We start from the raw sequence: 21,555 nt of genomic DNA on the forward strand, positions 1-21,555 counted from the left end.
GTTTCTTCGGCTGCGCTCGGCTCTCTCGCATGCGCTCTCGGCTCCACCACCACACGCTCACACCCGTGCACGGCCGTGGCCGCACTCACACACCCAAAGACAAACGGCGCTGCCGAAGTCGTCGCCGTTGTATCTGTATCTTTTACGCTGCTTACACTCCACGTTCAGATTCAGATTCATTCTGTAAGCGCGATTCCTCGAGGACGTAACGTGAAACGTCGGCCGATCAGCCCGGTTTTTGAGCAGCTATTCAACGGTTACGCGCCCACCACCCACTCACCACTAACACCGAAGAATCAGCAACGCCCCCCACTTCACCCGCGCTTGTGCATCTCAAAGATACAAAAGTAATTCAAAGATAAATAAGCGGGGAATTATCCGAAAAATTAAAAGTAAATTCCACAAATACGTATAGTGTGTGCGAGTGGCAAGCTGATTGGATTTACTGGTGTGCCTGCGTAAATTCTTTAACTAAAATTGATTGTTTATTTCCGCTGCAGCAGCAGCAGCAGCAGTAGCAGCAGCACGAGCAAAAAGATAACAAACACAAGCAACTAATGAAATTTGGGCCAGTTGCCAATTGAAAATGTGATTTCCTTATCAACAACGGAGCACACAAACGAAAGAATACGTATATTAAGCCAGCGAGTAAATAAAATTAATTTACGCGCGCTTCGAAATCAAATTCAAAATGTCATTCCAAGTGCACAGCGAAAAAAAAACATCAACAGCGAAAGCGTCATTAAGTAAATAAATAAAAACAACAAAGCCCAGCAAATATTGTTCAACAACTAACCAGTAATTGTGTAAATAGTATCCAGCATAAACAATTTAATTGTTTAATTGTGTTGTGCAGCAAAATAAATTTAATTATATGTAATAAATATTCAATGAATACGTAGTAGGATAATAATAAAGTAAAGAAGTATAATCTGATAATTCCGTGCAATCTATTTCTAAAATAACAACACATCAACAACCATCACAGCCATAAAGTATATTAATAACTCAAGAACCAAACCCGATAAGAGCCAGAATCAAATTGAATAATAAGCAGCGTTAAAACGCAAAACTCATAAGGTGCATCCAACTTCAATATTCGAAATCGCGAAATCCGACCTAGACTTGCCATATTGCGACTGAAACCTATACCCCCAGCAGCTTTAAATCGTGATAAAAAGTAAGTGATCTGCCAGCGACTATCGAACGATATTAAAAACCCATTTAAGCCGGACACTCCCATCGAAAAAACAAACATCAATCATGGCAGGATTTTCTTTGGTCTTTTATCCGCGCTCACCTCTGCGACTTAAGTGAACTTATGTAGATTATTATTGATCGAATTTCCCACCCCAAAGGGCGGCACATAAACTACGCGATTCAGGGGGACAAACAACCCTTGAAAACAGCGAAGAAATTCGAGTCATTGCAATCGTATTGTAAGAAGGAATTTATTTTACATTTTAATTAAAAACTTTGTCTGAGAATAGTAATAGTAATAGGGTTAAAACAAGTATGGGATATGTAAATTTTAATAGGTATTTTGAGTATTCAATCATTAAATTAAAGCCAAGTTTATTATAAATCAGAAAACAAATGAAATTTCATTACCCTTTTGAGAAACGGGAAATACCAAAAGTCACGGCAGGTCGTGACAATGGTACTTTATCCGATCGAATCCCCAAACTTCGGGATGTCGAAGGTTATGACTCTGCAGTCGTTTCTCCAAGGGGCTGACTAACCCAGCTGAGAAATCACATTCCGTCTGTCATCGCAGACTCGGTCGATGGAACTTCAATCACTCAGAGACGATATCATCAATAAAAGTACTCGAGTGGAGAGTTGAAGAACAAACAAACCAAGAAATCGAGAAACAACAACAGGATTTTTGCATTAAAATCAAAGCGTAACGAATCGAAATTGAATTGAAATTGAAGACAAGATAGATGAAAGAAGCAAATAAACGAAATCAAGAAAAAAGCTCTCCAGCATTGATTACACTTGCAAAATTCGCGAAAGGGGCTGTCCGACATCCGGGAGAACCTTTTTATGAATAAATAGATATAGATATGCTGCCCTGTAGCTCTTTTTCTATTAATAATTCATTTGCCTAAAGCGAGCAAAGCATGCAATTCCTACATTTTTAATGAATTAATTAAGTTTCCCGCTTGGAAATGGTTGGAAAACGAAGCGAAGAGACGAGTGGCCAAAGAGCCAAAAAATAGACCAACGATCCGCCAGATACACTTTGTGTTACTTTGTATCTGCACATTGCATGACTTCGATGAGGCGTGCACCGCGCGAAAACTTGTGTGCCTGCAACACTTCGCCGCAGCGGAGCGAAAAATTGGATTTTCTTCGAGTTGGGCCATTGGGAATGCATGGTTGTGAAAACTTGCGAAATATACACATCATGAGGGAATTTATGTGATTATTTTTAATTACTCAACGAATTAAAAATAAGATAGTTTCGTTTCAAAAGCTTTCTCAAGACTTAATTCACCTACAAGAAAATCTTTTCCAATTTATAGATACAAGAAAGGTGAACATGATTATTCGCTAAATTTTTATAGGTCTGGCAAACTTTATTGTAGGGAAAATAAACGTTTATAACTCCTTATTTATATAGTATAATATATTTTATGGAACTAGGTGTAGCTCTTCAATAAAAGTTTAATTACCATTAAGTGTAAATATAACTATATAACTTGAGCATATAGGAATTTCTGAAAATCATTCTTATCTCTAAGAAATTCGTACCTCTTGTCGAAAATCAGATTAGGAAGATTATATATTCCGAATTGTAACTGCAATTTTAACTGTAATTGCAACTGCCTCAATATACGAATTTTGTAGGCCCCAAAATGAGTAATGCAAAATGGAGGTTCGCATAAATTTTTGTGTGAGCCAAAGAAAATACCAAAAGGAGGCAGAAGAAAGGGTTAAATAAATGGAGAAGAAAAGGAATATTTTGCCAGAGATGGGAGAATTTTTGTTGTTTATCCAGGCGAAGGAACACTCAGAATGGCAAACATGTGGTCCGCTTCTCCTCATTTTTTTGCTGTCTCTCTTTTCGCGAAACTATCTGCGAATGTGTGACTATGTATGGGTGTATCTGTGTGTGAGAGCGAAGCGCAGACAATTAGTTTTATTATGCTTTGTTGCCGAGCTTCGCTGAAATGGCACGACATAAAAAACAGTACAAAAAAAAACCATACACACACTCGCCAAAAAATAAATAAAGAAAACAAGCTGTATAAAATACGGCGCACAATAACGAGATCGTGTGTGTATATATAGATTTTATATGATGTGCATCTTGAAGATACATTTACTAAAACAACCGATGCACTAATTTTGCGATGGCCAGGCGCCAAATGTGCAAAAGTAACACATAATAAATGAGAAAGAAATACGAAATTCGAAATACAAAATACTAAAATAAAAAATCGAGTTAGGGGAATTACACGCATAGGGGAGGCGGAAAGCGAGAATTACAATTATGCAGGGCAGGCAACCATAAATATTAATTTATTAGCGTTGCGCAAATTTATCTGCGCAATTTAATTTTTTGCGCTACACTCAAACACGCACACACGTGCCCATATCGCACACAACCATAAAACAGGAAGAAAGTAATGAGCCGGCAGTGCAAAGTCGAACTTATAATACCCTGCTTATTATTCTGATTCCGCTTCCTTACAAAGTTGGTAGCATTCGCTTACCAAATAGGTTAACCACGCAAATACTTGCACACACTAAATATCCGTAATATGAAGAAATATTTTAAGATCAGTCCAATTTGCTGCCAAAAATGAAATGACAAATTTCTTTGGCATTGCTTTTATGCTGTTCTAATCTATCATTGAAATATTTCACATTTTACTGCCAAAAATAACAATGTCGTTCTACCTCATAATATATATTTTATATTATGTCAAGTGTTTACATGCACAACTGCTGTATTGCCAAAAATGAAATGCTTACATTATTATATCAAAAACATTTCAGCCTGTAAAATACTTAACTGCTTCGTATCTACTCTACGTTCTCTAAAAGTACGGTAAACTTGAAAGTCTAAATATTACTAATTTTAAATACTTAAATATTTAGAAAAACAAATACTATTTATTCCAACCCCTATCGAACCCGGAAATATACCCCTCCGAAGGCGCAATTAAATAGACTCGTATTTATGCGTGGCGGCATTTTGGCCGCGACTCAAGTTGCGAACAAAAGCAGAAGGATAACTCATAGTGTGTCCGTGTGGCAAAGGGTGTGTGACTGCGTGTGTGAGCTGGGTATATACGTCGTGCATGTGTGCGAGCGAGCGGCATAACCAAGATTAATGACCAGGCAAGGGCTGCAGACCGCTCCGCTTTGGCTCATCGCACACAACAAAAGGCAATAAAAACATAATAAATTACCATATCAAGTATACGCCCGGTGAGCCCCTTGCTCCACCCCGGGCTGTGCTGAAAACCCCTGCATTTCCGCATGTCTCTGTGAATTTATCTGCCTGGCAATAGGCGCTACCTTGAGATCTCTCCGCTTTCCATCCTCTCGAAGAACAAAACTTTTCCCCACATGATTTATGCAATTCAATTCATAAAGGTTGCTTTCTTTCTCTTTCTCAGTTTTTCACTACGCATTTTGTACTTGCAGCCACGCCTTCAATTTGTGCACGGCTCCGCCTTCTACTGTCATTTTTTAAGTAATTTCTGTTCTACTCTTCTGGCCGGGGGCACGAACAACAAAAAAAAATGAACAAAAAACTTTTCCCAAACTGTCATAAATTTTTTTGTTCGAATGCTGCACAAAACTTTGAGTCGCCTGGGAAAAAGTTTTCCCAGCTTATAAATCCATGTAAAAGTTTTGCATACACACGCAATTTCTCAACTTTTGCTCTTCCCATACACGAAAAGTACATAGCAACAAACAATTATGAGAGCAAAAACAAATTTGGCAATCAAGTTCACATGTCTTCATAAGAATCCCCCTTTTCCCCTCGGCAAAAACTCATTAAATTCCGTTTTTTTTTTCTTCTTCTATTTAAGGAATTTTAAAAAAGTTATCTAACCCTTGGGCAGAGTTGTTTCAGGTTCTAATCGAAAATTCCTTATCAACCCTTTTTTTTACGGCCTGTCTTCTTTGTACTCCTACCCTCATTAATCTCAGGTATTGCAGCTGCCGCCTTATAGGGGAAATCTCCCCTACATCTATCTGGTTTTACCTTGGGCTAAGGTCCATAAATCCAGCTGAGTGCTAGTTGGGATGTGTTATCTAAATTGATTGGTTCGGTGTTCTCGTGTCCTAATTACTTCATTGTATGCTCGAGCAAATTAATGATGACTAATTAGCCTGGCCTAATTTTTAAGTACTCAAAAATTCTATCGAAAGATTGTTACTGAATCATTAAAATATAATGACTAAACACTTTTCATCTAAAATTACCTAAATGCTAAATAAAATAAAACAAAATCGTACAAAAACTTGTTTAAACAATTCATAGCACACAAAAGTTGAAAGTCACAATGAGCTGTAAATTGATCAAACAAATACAAAATTAAACCAGGGAAAATTATACAAACTAAAGAGCGGAATTTCGCCAGCAATCAATAAAAATGCTAAGAAAACTTCGTCCATTGAAATAAATGCCAGGCATTTGCGCAAAAGTTTTTGCGCCTCCGCCTTTCCTCTTCATTATTTTGTTGCCAAATTTTCATTACAAAATAGCCAAGTGCAAAAGAAAGAAACAAATTTTTCATGAGTTTTCCGGCATTAAATTAAATTTATACATAAATTAAAGTTTTACTTCGTGCAAATCATTAGAGGCACTACAAGAGAAATAAAAACAAAAATATTCATGTGAGAAAGTCAGCTGTTGCAGCTGCATGTTGCAGTTAGCTAACAACCAAAAATGTTGTTGCATGACTGCGAGAAATGAAGGAAATCAACACAAAATTGATGAAATTTAGTAAATAGCTAATTTCGAATAACTGCATTATGCCAGATAGCATATATACGATTAAAGGGTAACTTTAGTATTAATACTATTGAATTGAACTGTGTATATTCAGTTCGACAAATTTCAAAGGAAATGCTCGGACAGCTGACAACGAGCATTTAGCCACTAATAATATCCATTAGGCCATTATGCTCGACCATGGCGAATTCAATTAGCATTCGAAAGCTATTCCAACAATGTTGTGGGCAAAACTACTCTTGCTCTAAATGTAAATTGAAATATCTGCCAGTAGCAGCAAGAAATTGTTGCATTCAGCATTATAAATTGGGCTGTAAAATGTATTTCTTGGCAAATTTCCTAGACTAATTTTAGAAAGGGGAAATTTGATAAAAATATCTATATGCCAGCGTCTGTAATATATACACACAGCATTTACAACTTTCACAATAGCATTTATCTAATGCCCAATATAAATCATTGTAATGAGCTGATACGAGAGACGAGCAAGAGCAACAAACAAACTCATAAATAATGCGATAGTTGAACCCCCCCAACTGTTTGCCCTCAAAAAAATATGTACAATATGTATATAAATATGTATAGCTAGGTTCTAGTAGATAAACCCACTCACACGCACACATAAAAAGTACTTACTAGAGGCAGTAAATCAACTGCTTAACTTCCCAAGACATAATAGAAACTTTTTATATGGTTTTTAGAAACGAAACCAGGTTGGCATAGTTCAGATCAAATATTTAGGTTTAGTTTTGCATTTAATTTTTTCCATTTTTAGTTTTTTTACGAAAAGCAAACACGCTCAAGGAAGCCGTCAGATGTATCTAAGTATCTATAGAAAGTTGTCCCAACCAGTTTGCCAGCTCGTTGGTGAGAAGAGGGTTTTAGGGGCAAACTGTCAGGCTGGGATTTATGCTGCACGTTTATTATATTTACATTTAATTTAACTCTTTCACATGCCTTTAAATTACTGTGACAAATGTCCGCACTATGAGCAAAGTTAAATGTATAACTATAAATATGTACCACTATTTGTGGCGAACTGTAATCGAAAGAAAACAATTTTCATGTAATCTAGGACATCATCATAAATTACAGCAATTTCGAGAGCCATTTTCGTGTTTCTTCCTCTTCGCTTTAGACCATTATGGCCACGTTCATACAGACAAACCGAGTAATATACGTACACAAACGGATGATTCATGTATAAGTAACTACCAGCCAACCAAGTAAAGCCTTAATAGGTAATTATTTAAAATTTATTACGCTGCCTTTCGGTTATTATGGCCAACAATTTGGCCCAGTAGACCTTATAGAGACAGCTTTAGTGCTCCACTAAAGGCCACAAAGCTAACTGGATGTTTTCATTAAAAATGCTGTCAAGGAAAAAGTGACTTAATTAGTTTTCATGTCACTAATAGTATAAGCAAATAAACGATACATACGTACATATATTTAGGCGCTTAAGGTTTTTGCGAAAAATTATTGGCAACCTTGAGTACCTTTAAAAGTAATCTGAATTACGTAATCTTTAATCAGAATTAAGCAGATAAGGAAAGTGATATTTTGAACGATATTTAATTTCATCATAGCTTGCTTATAACTTATTAGGTAAAGAACCCATAAATCAGATAACGAATAGTTCTTATCTCTAAGCAGATACCAAAGCCGATAAACTTCGGCCAATGTCTTTATAAAGAAATAAAATTTGCCACAATTGCCTTGAGTCACCAAAACAACACGTCGAAAGTCCGAAAAGCTGAAATTTATAGCAAGCGATCGAAATATTCCAACTAATCGTCAGTTCAAGGAAAACTACTCGAAATTAGACATGTTATTGTACGAAAATTTAAATGAAATCCCCCACATTTTCGCTGGAAATTCTTTGCGAATGGAAACCCTATTTTCCTTCGACTCTGTCTTTTTGTGGCCAGAGTTCACTTGAGTTTAAGTGCATTTTTGCATCTTTATTTGCACTCTGGTATTTGTTTTGTTGTTGCCAGTATATCTTAGACTTTTGCCATTATACACCGACACTTTTTCATATCCTGTCTGGAGCCCTCCATATAGACTATAGTCTGAGTACGAGGCCCCCTCCCTCGGGGATCCCCACTTTTGATGTGAGAAATGCGGCTCCATGACTTTGCTAAAAACCGAAAAAGCGTGCAAAGCAAAAAGGCCAAGTAAACGATGTATGTGTATGCAGAAGGAGGGGAAGAAACGGAATGGTTTGGGCCAGAATAGTGCACAAACAATGCCAAAAGCGCTAACAAGCACTTGCAGGCTGTCTCTATCGCACAGCCATCTATCGCTCTCTCTTTCGCTGCCTCTCCTTTGGCTTGGAGTACAATTTGTCATCGCTTGTGACCATGAATCGGGTCAGGTGTCAACACCGAAAAAAAGCCAAGGAAAATCCAGAGGAAACTGGCTTTCCAGATACATTTGTATCTATGCATCTGCCAGCTACTTTAATGCACTTTCAGCGCTCAACGTCAATATGTCAAATTGATAAAGCCAGAAGATGCCTCGAAAAAAATCGACAAAAAAAAAATGGAGAAAAAATAATGGTTAAGTGTTTTGCATGGCAAGAAGGCGGAGATGCAGATTTAAGAGTCCTTTCCTTCGCCCGTAGAGTGTTGCCAAAGCAATTCTCGGGTTTTTTTATTTTTCTCACTTTTTAGCTGTCTTGTAGTGCCAAAAGCCATGATAACTGCTAACGATTATCGAGTGCCGAGTTGGGTGGAGTGGGAAAAAGATACAAAACTAGCGAGCAGGCAGCGTTTTCCCACAGATGCACACATCGATAAATGCGGCAGGAACGTGGATGGAGATGGGTTTCGGCCTTATCAGTGTCTTAGCTCAGGTGTTAGGCGATTGCCCAGTAATCTATACGGCACAATGTTTGCTCCTTTTCTCCTCCTTACCTTACCGATGCCTGTAATAGATATATAGATATGGAAACACAACTGCTTTGCATTTGTTTGCTTGTTTGCTCAAGGTAGATTATCAGGAATAGTTTCTGCCGGATTGCCAAGCAATTTACCTCAAATTGGATTCACATATCTCCCTCATTTGCAAATAGGTTACATGCCATTGCTTATAATCCCTATGCACGGAATTACATCCCAGGTATTTGCGCATATTCCGGACCTCAAGTTTACTCAAGCCTGAGTTTCGTGGTATGCAATATATATCCGGGTATCAGGTCAAAGCAATTTTCTTGAACAAACTATGTTCTATTTTAAATTATATTTCCCTTAAATGAAATATTGTTTTAAACACAAGAAGCTTCATCTCTATAAACAACTGTTCCAGTTCATACCAATTATTGCCTCAATTTAACACCTGCCCAAAATTGGAAGTTTGAAACCTTCAATATCCTTTTGAGCCAAAAGTGCAATGCAGGCCATCAAAATTCCTCTGGCTCCCATTTGGGTGCATAAGTTTTAGCCTAGCTTATCGTTTGCAAACACCTGTGACAGCAATTGCATTTCAATTGCAGATTAATTGAATTGGCCAAATCGAGGAGCTGCCAGCCCAGTTGGATGAAATAGAAAAATATACAACATTTGGGCAAACATCAGATGAAGAGAAATTCTGACTTTTCGTACACGCAAGCCCCCATTTTCCCTCCATTTTCCCCCAATTTTCCTCCGCTTTCACCCGACAACTACAATTGTGGGGCCATCGTTGTATTTTCTGCTTTATGTTGGGCAAATATTGACATTCGTTTATTAAAATTCCAGCAGAGACCCGAAGAGTCAGTCAGCATGGGGTGAAAACTCAAGCGAAGGCGCTCCAAACCAAAGGAGTTATAGAAGGGGGCGTGGCAGTGGGCAGGCAACATTTTATGTCATGTTTGCATATGTAAATGTGTCTCGCTCTCTTCCCATTTTCTTGGGCTGGCAATATTTGCTTTTAATTTTTGCTTTGTTTAAACTGCAGTTTAATTTTATTTTCCACAAATATGGCCAAAAGAAAAGCAAATCGCTTGAGCAAGAGAGACTGGCTGAGATGTTGAGATACGTAGATACATCTAGTAGATACTATGCAGTCAATTGCCAACTGCTGTTGCACTTCAAATTTAATTGACACATTTCTTCGGCCATTTTCAACTTTTTTTTCTGTATTCGGTCTGCAGAAATAGTTTTCCACATGAGCAACAATTTACACATACAAAACTTGCGAAATACATTTTCGTTTAATGCCAAGGGGCCGCAAGTCTGCAGCCAAGTTGAAAAAATAACAAATGCACGGCATACAAATCCAACAAAAAGAGCTGCGATAAAAATTGCCAACAAAAATGCAGTAACAACACTAAACAATTCAAGTGACAATCACAAAATTGCAATAACAATGCAAATAAACTTTCAACTTTATGGTTTCTGCATTTGCATTCATTTTAATTAAATTCAAGTGCCAACGAAAATGGTTTCCAAATGAAGTCGAGGCTGCAAAAATACCTCTTAAAGAAAAATGCATTTCCATAAATAACTGCAAACTATTTTAGAAATAAATGCCAGTCATAACAAAATATGATTAAATAACTAGCCATAGAATAACTAAGGTACACAAAAACCCCCCAAAAGTTATAATTATTAGCAACTTTTTTGCCTATTTTGCATACTTGATTTGTGTCGTTTTTATGTGAATCTGATTGCCGAACAAAACAATTTTGTGAGTGACATAATAAATACTGTGATGCTGGTCACTATAATATTTACATTTATTTGTGTTTATTTGCCCCTAGTCCTCCATTTCTCTTTGCCATCGAAATAGACTGTTTTGATTAACATTTTCCTCTCGTTTTGTATCTTTTCTCGTTGACTGATTGGTTTTTCTTTGTTGCCAAGTAAGTCAACACACAGGAAATGGGATATAAAAGCGCAACTCTAATTAAGCCTTAAAGAGGGGTGTGTGCTGTGCTGTGTGTTGCATGAAAATGAAAATGGAAAAATACCGACCCTCCTAGATTAAATTGAATAAAAGTGCAAGGAAAAGGCACAAGTCATCGCTTGATTGGCAACTAAATCGAGGCAGGAAATGCCATTAGCCAAAGAGCATTCATTATTGTTGCGAGGTTGGGGTGTTATTATTAAGGTAAATATTTTAAAAACAATTAGGAAATACTTCTACTTTGGAAGTAAATATAATTTCGCCTGTCATATAATTTCGCGGAACTAGTTTTAATGGTTGTCATAAAAGTGTGATAGTGATCACGGGGTAACCCCCAAAAGGGCCATAAAAACACCTGAGATATCTCAGCGAAAATTTCCCTTACACTGCCAAAATCTTCCGTCATATTTCTGAAATTCTGCTTGGAACTTGGGACCATATCATAGCAACATCATATTACTAAATAGAGAACGCTTATCAGTGCCGCTATTGCCTTGAACAGAATGTTTTATGGGGCCCCATGCCTTATCATCATACGGTTTGTTTTTGTTTTGCTCGGTTTTCGGGAAAAATCTAGGGCAATTCATGTTTTACTCAATTAGTTGTTCAATGTCGATTTGGGAAGACATTTCATTAATTCCGCCTGGCACAGCGGAAGTTGCCAATTACAATGAGTCACAGACTGAATCGCACGAATTCCCCCTGCGAACATAGACCATTTACACAGGTTCTATTCGAAGCCCTCGGATCGCGAGGCATTCTCGTTTAATTAGATTTACTTTTATGTATGTCTGAATGTCTATATGTCTGTATGTCTGGATGTCTGTATGTCTGGCAGGGCTAAAGCACTCCCTCGGGACGTGGAAAATGCAAAGAGATTGGAATACGACTTCGAGGGCCATAAATAACGATAATGCCTATAATTGCCAACAATTCATTATTATGGTAAGATAATTTGATATAAATGGGCTCTACGTGACCCCAACACAGCCTCAAGTGCCCCGTCCTCGTTCGATTGGTTCGCAAAACAGCGTCTTAACCTCTTCGGAACCCGGGAATGCACATGACCAGAAATGAGATGGTGTCGGCGACCATGGCCCAAACACTTGGCCACTTTTATGGCCACATTCGCTGCGCCGATGAGCGAATCAATTATTGCCGCATCGTTTAACTGCACTTTTAGCCAAGGATTCTTGTGATAGGGTTCCATTATTCATTTGCCATTTATATTGATTTTTTTTTTTTTTTTCACTCTGGTGTAATTAATTAGTGACATATAATTTGCAGGAAAGTTAAAGAATAAGCTTCATAAAAAACTTAATATTTATAGTCAAGTTCCGTTTAGTAAGCTAACAAAATTCCGGAATTATTAATGGCTTGCACAATCTGCGGGCCTAGGATAAATTACCTAATTAGTGGTAAAATCCAAAGGCTTCATTGGATTTTATTACAATACTTCCACTCTTCCTAAAAGGGAAGTCGTTAATATAAATATGAATTGGTTTTAAATATGTTTTACGACTCCATTGATTGCATTTGCTACAGACTAAGGAGACTAGAGACAGATCCATTCGCTTGAAATGTGGAAATACAGAACCTCGATGATTTATGATGCCTCGTTAAAGTCAGTCGAAAACGGAAATAGAACTCGTTTAATAAAAAACACTTTGCATTTTGGCAGACACTCGAGGGCAAATGGAGAGGGCCAGACGAAGTAAAAAAAAAAATATAAATTAAAGCAACAACGAAAACAAAAACCCAAACGTTTAATTGCGGGGAAACAAAGAAAAGAGACCAACAAGAAATCAAAAGAAATTCCACAAAATAGGGTTTCAAAGAGAGGACAATAAACATAAAAAAAAAGTAAACTAAGGAACAGGCAAATGTCGAATTAAAATTAATGTCGAGTTAATCGAGTTTTGTTGTTGCTGCTCAGTTTCTTTCTCTTTGTTTTCCATTATTTTTTGTATTTTGCTTTTTGTGTTCTTCTGGCCAGCGAACAAAGAGCAAAAGGAGAAGAAAAGAATCTGATTCTCAATCTGAAAGCAGTTTGTCTTCTTCCCATTTTTTTAATGTGCACTCGCCCCCTCTCTTTCTGGAGCCTGTTTATGCTGCCTCCCTCTCTTTCACTCCCTACCATGCCGTCTCTTTCGCTCCGCATCGTCCCCTCTCTCTCTCTCGCACCAACTCGATCTTATGACAGTGTTTACCTTGGCAGCGCGCAGCCGCAACCTCCGACTTCGCAGCCTCCGCGGGCAGCAGGCATTGTACTATTTCAAGGATAACCACTAGCCCGAGGTTCTCCTTTGTGCCCTCCGATTCTGGCCTTCGGATCTGCGCCGTATTTTCCTATAAACTGCAATCGATTGGTGTAATTACGGGGGAGCACTCGGCCCGAAGGCAGCATCCTCACAGCGAGAAAGACAAACAATTATGGAAACATAGTTAAAGTACTGAAAGTTAAAAACGATTAAAGGGAGTAAATATCAAGTAAATATCATAGCATAATCCTTAGTGGAATACAGCTGTATTGACCCGATTTGCAAGTAATAAAAGTAATATGTATAGGATACCATCTTATATTATTCCATTTCGACCCACATTGAAGTGAACTGCATTTAGGCATTCATATATTATAAGCAATTCTTCTTGATTTATAAGGAACCGTCTTATATCATTGCATTTCGACCCACATTGAACTCAACTGCATTTAGGCATTCATTTATAATAAGCACTTTTCTTGATTTCACTTGGCCAGCAGACGACTTTTACTAATTAACACTTTTCTCGCTTTCCCTTGCAGGTAAGTTCTGGACATTTGCGTTGTGCTTAACCCAAATCGACGGTTGGTAAGGAGCGGGAATCCAAATACGAATCCGAATCGGAATCGGAATTGGAATTGGGATCGGAATCGGGCTAACAAGACAAGTCACTTAATGTCTGTCGCCAATTTATTCGCATTTTTTTGCGCCGCTCTTTGTTTTTGGGGCCAATTAGCGAAACGAGTTTCTGGTGTAAACGTTGAGGAAAGGAAAACATTTCCGCAAAATAAATAAAGTAAAGTAAAGTGTGGAACAGAGAAGAGAAATGTGATAAGGCGAGGTGAGGTGAGGTGGAGCATGAGAGAAAAGGCCAAAACCAGCTGGCCGAATCGGCGGTATGAGTGATTCATGCGAGTGCGAGTATCTCTTAGTACGCTCCAACTCACATCGGGTTCCCCATTCCGCATTTCCCATTCCCCATTCCCCAACCTCCAATCTCCAGATCCACTTTACTCTGCAGTAATACGACGAGATAATGAGCGGGGCCGTAAGGAAATTAAATACAGTGATTAAGTAACTTAATGACGTGGGATAAGCCACGAAATGTGCAGGCTTAGGGGATGGATGGCCAGAACCGGCCCATTCCGATTCCGATTCCGGGTGTAATCCCAAAAAGTTACTACATAAGTCTAGGATTTGGACCCCTACTTCAATCGCTTGGATCTGAAGTTGATCCGGCGCTTGGCTTCAAACTCAAGAGTCTGGTAGCTCTTGGGCAAAAGTTCACTTATTCGGCGGTCAGTGAACCGCCTTCTTCTACGACTTCTTCCTCATTTGCATTTTGTGGCAGCGAAGAACCATTTTAATTGTGTTTAATTAGACTCTCGGCTAACCGAAATAATTATGCATAATTAAAAGCCATTTTGCATTTTTAACGCGAATTTAAGGCATTAACCTCGGCAAATAAATTATGCATGTCACGTGGCATTTAATTTTGAAAAATATCATTTAGAATTATTATAACTCCTCATCTCGTTTGTCTTATAAAGCAAAACTTAATTGAATCGAATCGAATTGAGTTGAAATGAATCAAAGAGTTGATATCACCGCGTATTCCCCGTAAAATATGCCCCACAGTATTGGGACATAAATTTCAATTATAAATTATTCATCACTATTTAGGGAAAGTTGCTAATTTAGCGACAGTTCAATGAACCAAAAGTAGGCAACAGTTTTATTTTGGCCAAAAACAAACAAATAAATAATCCAGCAAATATTGCTGAGCAATTTGGCCTTTTCTCAATTCTTTTGATTTTTTTTAGAATAAATTGTTTAATTATTTTGGGTGTGGCAAGTGGATATCGCATGGATATTATTGGTTTCTGCTGTCATTTGCATAGACTTGAAGTTAATGAAATTTTTCAAATATTCATTCAGCTTATTTGTACGTGGGTGGCAGTGTGATATGCATATCAAATAGTCTCTAGAGTAGGAATTATTATATCTGTGTGAGTCCAATTGAAATGGAGAATGAAGTTTGGCTCACAGCTTTTACATGCTAATACTCTTGATTACTCTTGATTATTATATATATTCATGTATGTACTTTTAAATGATGAATAGAGACACGTTTACATGGTTTAAGCTGACCAACTGCCCCATTAACCCTCCGAATACCCCTTGTTCCTGGGCTTACCTGGCACAAAACACCGCTCACATACTGGCCGCATATCAGTTTGTATGTTAAACACTTTAAACGTGTTTTCATTTTGACTTGTTTGCTTTGCTCTTTACCTTCTTTTCAAACTTCTTACTACACAAACTACACACAAACGGCAACTGCGACCCTTTTTCATTTGACTTCGCCTCGTTGTTGTTGCCGCACAAAATTATATTTATTTTTGCATTAAGCACGAGGTCAATTAACCTCATGCCGCGTCGCGAGTTCAATAAACGCAAAGCACACACAGCGCGCCAAACACAAGCAAAACTTTAAACTACACACTCGCGTACAGCAGAATTTAACATTCACATAAAAAGCGCAAAAAAAAATACGCAAAAATACAACAAAATGGCAAAAAAGAATGCAAAAAAAACTGTGTTGTGACGTCGTTGTTGTCGTTGACATTTTGCGCATTTTACAACAGCAACAGCAGCAACAAGAACAACAACGGGACAACGCGGATTTTTTACAACTTTTTTGCCATTTTTTTACAATTGTAAATTGAGTCATTTGGTTGTAGTTGCCAGTTGTCGTTGTTTTTCACCCCTTTTTTATTATTCTCATGTTTGTTATGCACTTGACAACGACAACATATGAACGGCAGCAGCAGCAGCAACAACTGCAGCAACAACAACTGCGGCAGCAGCAGCAACAACTGCAGCAACAGCAGCAGCAACAACCGCAGCAGCAGCAACATCAGCCAAAAACTCATTCATCAACACTTTCAAAGCGCTTTTGCACCCATTTGAGATTTTGTTGTGTTTTTTAGCCTAAGGCCACTGCTTTTTGAGGGGGGTTTGGGGGGCTCGGAAGCCCCCTGGTCATTGATACGCCGGCTCGCGTGCCGTTCTTGCTCTTTTTTCAAAGCTTGCTTCCCCCCCTTTTTTTTTGTTATATATTTTCATATTTATTTGCTTGGCTTTTTTTGGGGCTCTGTCATTCTTTTGCCCATACAAATTAATTGTAGTCGTTTTTTGTGGGTTTTTGCTTAGGGTGCCGCGTGTTGCCACGCAAAATGAAAAAATGAAAAAGCGAGGGAAAAAGGTATTTTTGATTTGGTTGTTTATTTTGCCAGCCAGCTTGGTAACCGATGACGTTGAAAATCGAGGGCGGTGTGCACAGGTGTGCAAAATGAATGTTGAGTGGGGCAAAAGCGAATGTAAATCAATAATCGAGACGGGGGAAGTGCAAAAATGCTAAATAAATGAAGACAAATTGGGTAAAATTTGTTTGAACAGTTTATTACGGGCGAATTTGTTCGCTGAGTGCTATAAAAAACGAATGAGGAAATGCTGGGAAAGTATAAATAAAACTGGCATAAGTTTGTCAATGCAGCGCAATACATATTCAACAGGATTGGCGAGTTCTCACACTCACGATAAACTCGGAAATAACGTGTTAACTAAGCCATTAAAATTAAAAATACTTTTTACTATTCTTTTTGGCTAAAACTTTGCAGGCCGTATAAACATTTTTTACGATGGCATTTACAATCATGGGAACATGTGTATAGAGCACAACTTTATGACTTCTACGCAATTATATGGCATAAATGAAATAAATTATGTTGTTGCCCCGCCAGCTTAAATGTTGCAAACACAGCCAACTAATTGACTAAACTATGCAAATTACTCGATTCATTAGAAAAGCACTCAATTTGACTTTCAATCGATGTGCAAAAACAATTAACTCATTAAATGACTAAACGCTCGCAGCTCATCAAAATATCGAAATAGAAGCCAAGTTCGCCGAAGGCAGTAAAAAATAGATATACGCAAAATACCCAAGCAAATCAGATAAAAGTGATTCATGGTGTCAAGTTGCTCAGCAGTCGAGGTGTAAAATATATATGTACATTTTAGCTGCCTCTTAAAAGCGTCCAGTTTGGCATTTCCGTTGGCAGAAAAGAAACGCATAAGCTAAAAGCTTCCCAACTCATGACTCACAAATAGCTGTGTACACAGATAGATTTATATGCCGGCAATTAGCCAAGTTGATCTAATAACCCGAGTGGCAAATCGGCGGGGAAAACTGTTGCAAATACTTACATTTCCACTTGGCCAAATCGCGGCCAAGCCACAAAACTAGTTTACGTTAAAAAAAACACACACACAGAAAAACTAACACAAACTAGTATTATAATAATGACTTCAATTTTCAGGCCGGCCAGGCAAAGAGATTGTTGTAAAAAAAAATAATAATAATAACGAAAGCAGAGTAGAGCAGCGCACAAAAAAATGTATTTGGCAACTTTAGCAACAAGATTCTTTGACGTGAATTTATGGCAATTGAAGACAAGTTTTTAATTATGTTGCTGCCGTCGTTATTGCTGTCGTTGTTGTTGTTATTGTTGTTGTTGTTTTTGTGTCTGTTATGGCCGGGCATAATAATAATTTAAATATGGCCAGGACAGCCTGAAAATGAAGTGGCACACGGCATTAAATCATCGCGTGCAGCTAAAAAGGATAAATAAGCGAGGAGGAAACACAGCAACTGCTGCCTTCAATTTACTTTTTCCAATCATAGCAATTGAATCAATTTCTGTTGGGTTACTTATCGCACACAATAGCCGATTAAAATGTTTAACTGGAAATGTAGGGAAATACACTCAAAGAAACAAATAAACTCTCTTTCCCCAACTATTTTTCTTAGCCATAATTTAGTATTATAGCCTACATTATCAATATGGAACAAACAGTTATTATATGTTTTATACACACTTCGAGAGCATAACGATGGCTTTGCAGTGGCCAATTAAATGCATAAAAATATGGTTTGAAAATACCAATAATAATGCAAATATGCAGTGCAACGGCAGACGGGAAATAATTTCGCTTTATGTTGTGGCCTGCGAAAAATCTTCTCCTTCTGCTTGTAATTATGCGAGACTTGTTCTGCATTGTGGCTGCTGTTTTTGCAGCTTTTGTTGCTGCTTCTTCGTCTACATTGCAATTTGTATGCAAATGCAATCGGCAATGCAGCCACACACTACACATATACACACACAGATATGCCGTGCAACACACCGTACACACACACCATCGCAGCATAAACAACGTGATTAGCATAACAGTCGACGAGGCCGTAAATATTGCATTTTAGCATAATTGTTTATACTTTGCAGCAGCTGCCAAACGAAAGCAACGCCTCTTCGCAGTTGGGCTACTTTGTATTTAGTAAGCCAAGTAATTAAGCCAACAGCCAACATTTCGGCATATAAATTGTAATATACCACTCGACTCAAGCACACTTAATGAGTTTTCCATTCACACACACCATTCCCATTTGGGATCAGGACTTTGATTAAAGTACTGCCATTTGCATGAATTTGGCAGGCAAAATAAACCAAAGTTGCATATTAATAATTGAACAAGAGCTGCTCCTTGGAATATGTAAATCATAAGGAAAGTCCCTAAGTCATATGGTCATTTCACATAACTTGCAAGTTAATTGGTATCGAGAGCTTCAAGTTCTTAAAATGTAATAAATTTCGAATGGAAGATATTTCGATAAAACCATTGGTTTATTTTCTCACTTTTATCCAGTATTTGACCAGCCCCCTTATCCCTTTTTTAACTGCATTTTCGACTGCATCATGACAAATTTCTCACACTAGTGTCAACTGCGGAAATCTACGATCGCTTTCGGCATTCAGCATTCGGTTTTCTGCTTTCGGCTGTCGGATGTACACAATCTTCTCGGCGAATCCAACAAGTAGAGTGGAGTCGACAGTTCCCATTCCCATTCGCATTCCCAAAACCCATTTTCCATTTCCCATTCCTGCATCAAAGTCGAGTTTCAACGAGCTGTGCTAACTTTCTATTGTACAATGCGATCCAGTCACTTGTTTTTGGCCCCATTGCGATAGTGTGTGTCCATGTGTGCCAATTGCACACACACACATGTGTGTGTGTGTGTGGTGTATCAACAATGCCTAACTGCCTGTGACGTTGTTGGTGTTGGATATTCTCTGGTAATGCACTCCGCAAAATAAGGCTAAACATAAAACAGGGCCAAAAATAAGTAATATGGTAATACTAACATCCCACGTTGGGCGCCAGTTGTATGAAACGCGCTTGCTCTTTAGCATTCTTAGTACTTCATCCTAACTAAAGTTTGGAATATAGTGTAATTATGACTAGAATACTTTGGTACGTGCTTTAATGGATAAGTATTGCTTGCAATGTGTTGCTGTTGCAGTTGCGATTTCTGTTGCAGTGTCGCTGTTGCATGCTATCCCCGTTTTGGGGGCTCCGCTTTGTTCGTGTTCATTTGGCAGTTTCCGCGCTGCAAACTTTGTAATTAACTTTTGTCACGACGATGCCAAAGTCTTTCGAGGACTCTCGACCGAATGTGAAATAAAAACAAACCAAAAAGAAAAAAAAACTGCATTCTGTGAGGTGAACATGCATAAGTAATTATTTATTTGCGAGATGACAGCAAATATTTCTTAAGTATGCCACAATTAGCAACGCCAGCTTAAAAACCGATTAAAGACAGCAAACAGAAATTAAGGCCAAAAGGAGAACAATAGAACTTCCATGGCGTGCCAAAAAAAAAAGAGGAACAAAATTAAAGTAGAATACTATAATATAAGAGAAATAAAAGAAAAGAGGTAGAGGAAGAGTAAGAGCAAAAAAGAATTGCCAAGGAATTTGTTAACGACTCGACATGCCAAAATTAATGGCATGCCTGGCAATAATTAAAACAAAAACAAGGCAGCACGAAACTGACGCTGCAGAAAAAAAAGAGCAGACAGAGATGGATGGAGGCGCAGAGAAAGAGACGGGAACAGAGCATCCAAACGAGTTTTCTGGCAAAACAAAAAAGGAGGGAGGGGGGCGGAGTAAAGCGAAATGCATTATATAACAAGCATTTCCATCCATTTCCAAATGACTTTTCGAAATGTAAAGTCTGCTCACCTCTTTTTCGGCTGCGATTTGCCAATATTTGATCTATTGATTACCAGAAACTAATGTTATATTAACAGTGATGGTAAATGTTTATGTAAATGTACCTAGTCTTGTGCATTAGCATGGATTTCTATAGATTTTATGGGTATACGCCATATAATGTCAGAAAACAAACAAGAACGTATCTAAAATGAATACTTATTAGGTAAAACACGTAGGCTACCATTTAAATTGTACACATTTACCTTGTACCTTGCATAGTCGAGGGCAAACAGTACCTTTCAATCACTGATTATAAACAGCCCGACCACCGAGAGCGGCAGCAAATGTATACTTCCACCGCCCTTTTTCAATTTAATTTATCGCAAATATGCAATCGAAATGATGATGTGAGTGGAATTGCCTGCAATCAATGATGGCTTGATGAAAAGCCCTTCGGATTGACCAAACGGGAACTTTAATAATTCAGATGGCGTAAATTGAATTAGTCAGGCATTTCTTGGGGCAAATGTCATGTCAGTGGATTATTTCGATTTTAGTTAAGCTGCCGCAGAAGCGAGCTGCTTAAGAATGCAACTGTCCGTGCTATGGACGAACAATTGCAGCCTAATTGAAAGCTAAATTGAATAAAACACACACAACCACACACACACAGAGAACAAGCCCTCGACACACAGACACATGCTAACAAGGCAGCAGAAAAAAGAGGGTAAAAAGTGTAGCCTGCTCAACGGCGCACACTCGACACGTACAATTACAGTACGGCACACACACACACACACACACATATGCAGTCGCAATTACTTGTGCGATGGTGTGAGTGTGTGTGTGCGAGTGTGAGAGGAGATAGCCAGACAGTTCGCAAGAATCTCAAGAGCCTTCAACTGTGGAGCACTGCGAGAAATAACTTTAGCTGCCTACTTTTGCACACATTCATGAATGCCAGAAAAACCCTGGTGATTTCAGTGCACCTGAGGAAAATGGCAATTTCTAAAACTACTGAACAGCTACATTCGGAAGCAAGCTTACAATGCAAACAAATACGGGTTTTCTCTGCCTGTATACCTGCATAGCCAACCCAAAAGCTGCAGGATAATGGAATGGAAAGGAGAACGGCGGACAGGAGAAGAAACATTCTGTGCACATAAAAGGGGGCCAAGGAGGAAGGGTGGAAGTGGGCGGGAAAATTGTGGAAAATGCAAAATTAGCATGAATACGAAATACAAGTTAAATATTTGAGCAGCCCAAAGGTGTTTCAAGCGCCAGAGAGACGAAACG

At 38.3% G+C, this 21,555-nt stretch overlaps 1 protein-coding gene and 1 long non-coding RNA gene across 7 annotated transcripts in view; both read left to right on the top strand.

Moving 5' to 3' along the window:
• Positions 1–21,555, top strand: part of LOC6533469 (DNA N6-methyl adenine demethylase) — a 96,697-nt gene that overhangs the window by 61,377 nt on the left and 13,765 nt on the right. The gene's annotated exons all lie outside the window — the stretch shown is intronic.
• LOC120321392 lies at positions 153–19,976 on the top strand. Its single transcript, XR_005560990.2, has 2 exons — positions 153–1,180; positions 13,683–19,976. It is a non-coding gene; the product is annotated as an uncharacterized LOC120321392 (long non-coding RNA).

The sequence above is a fragment of the Drosophila yakuba genome, chromosome 3L, assembly GCF_016746365.2.
Source record: "Drosophila yakuba strain Tai18E2 chromosome 3L, Prin_Dyak_Tai18E2_2.1, whole genome shotgun sequence".
Classification (NCBI taxonomy): domain Eukaryota; kingdom Metazoa; phylum Arthropoda; class Insecta; order Diptera; family Drosophilidae; genus Drosophila; species Drosophila yakuba.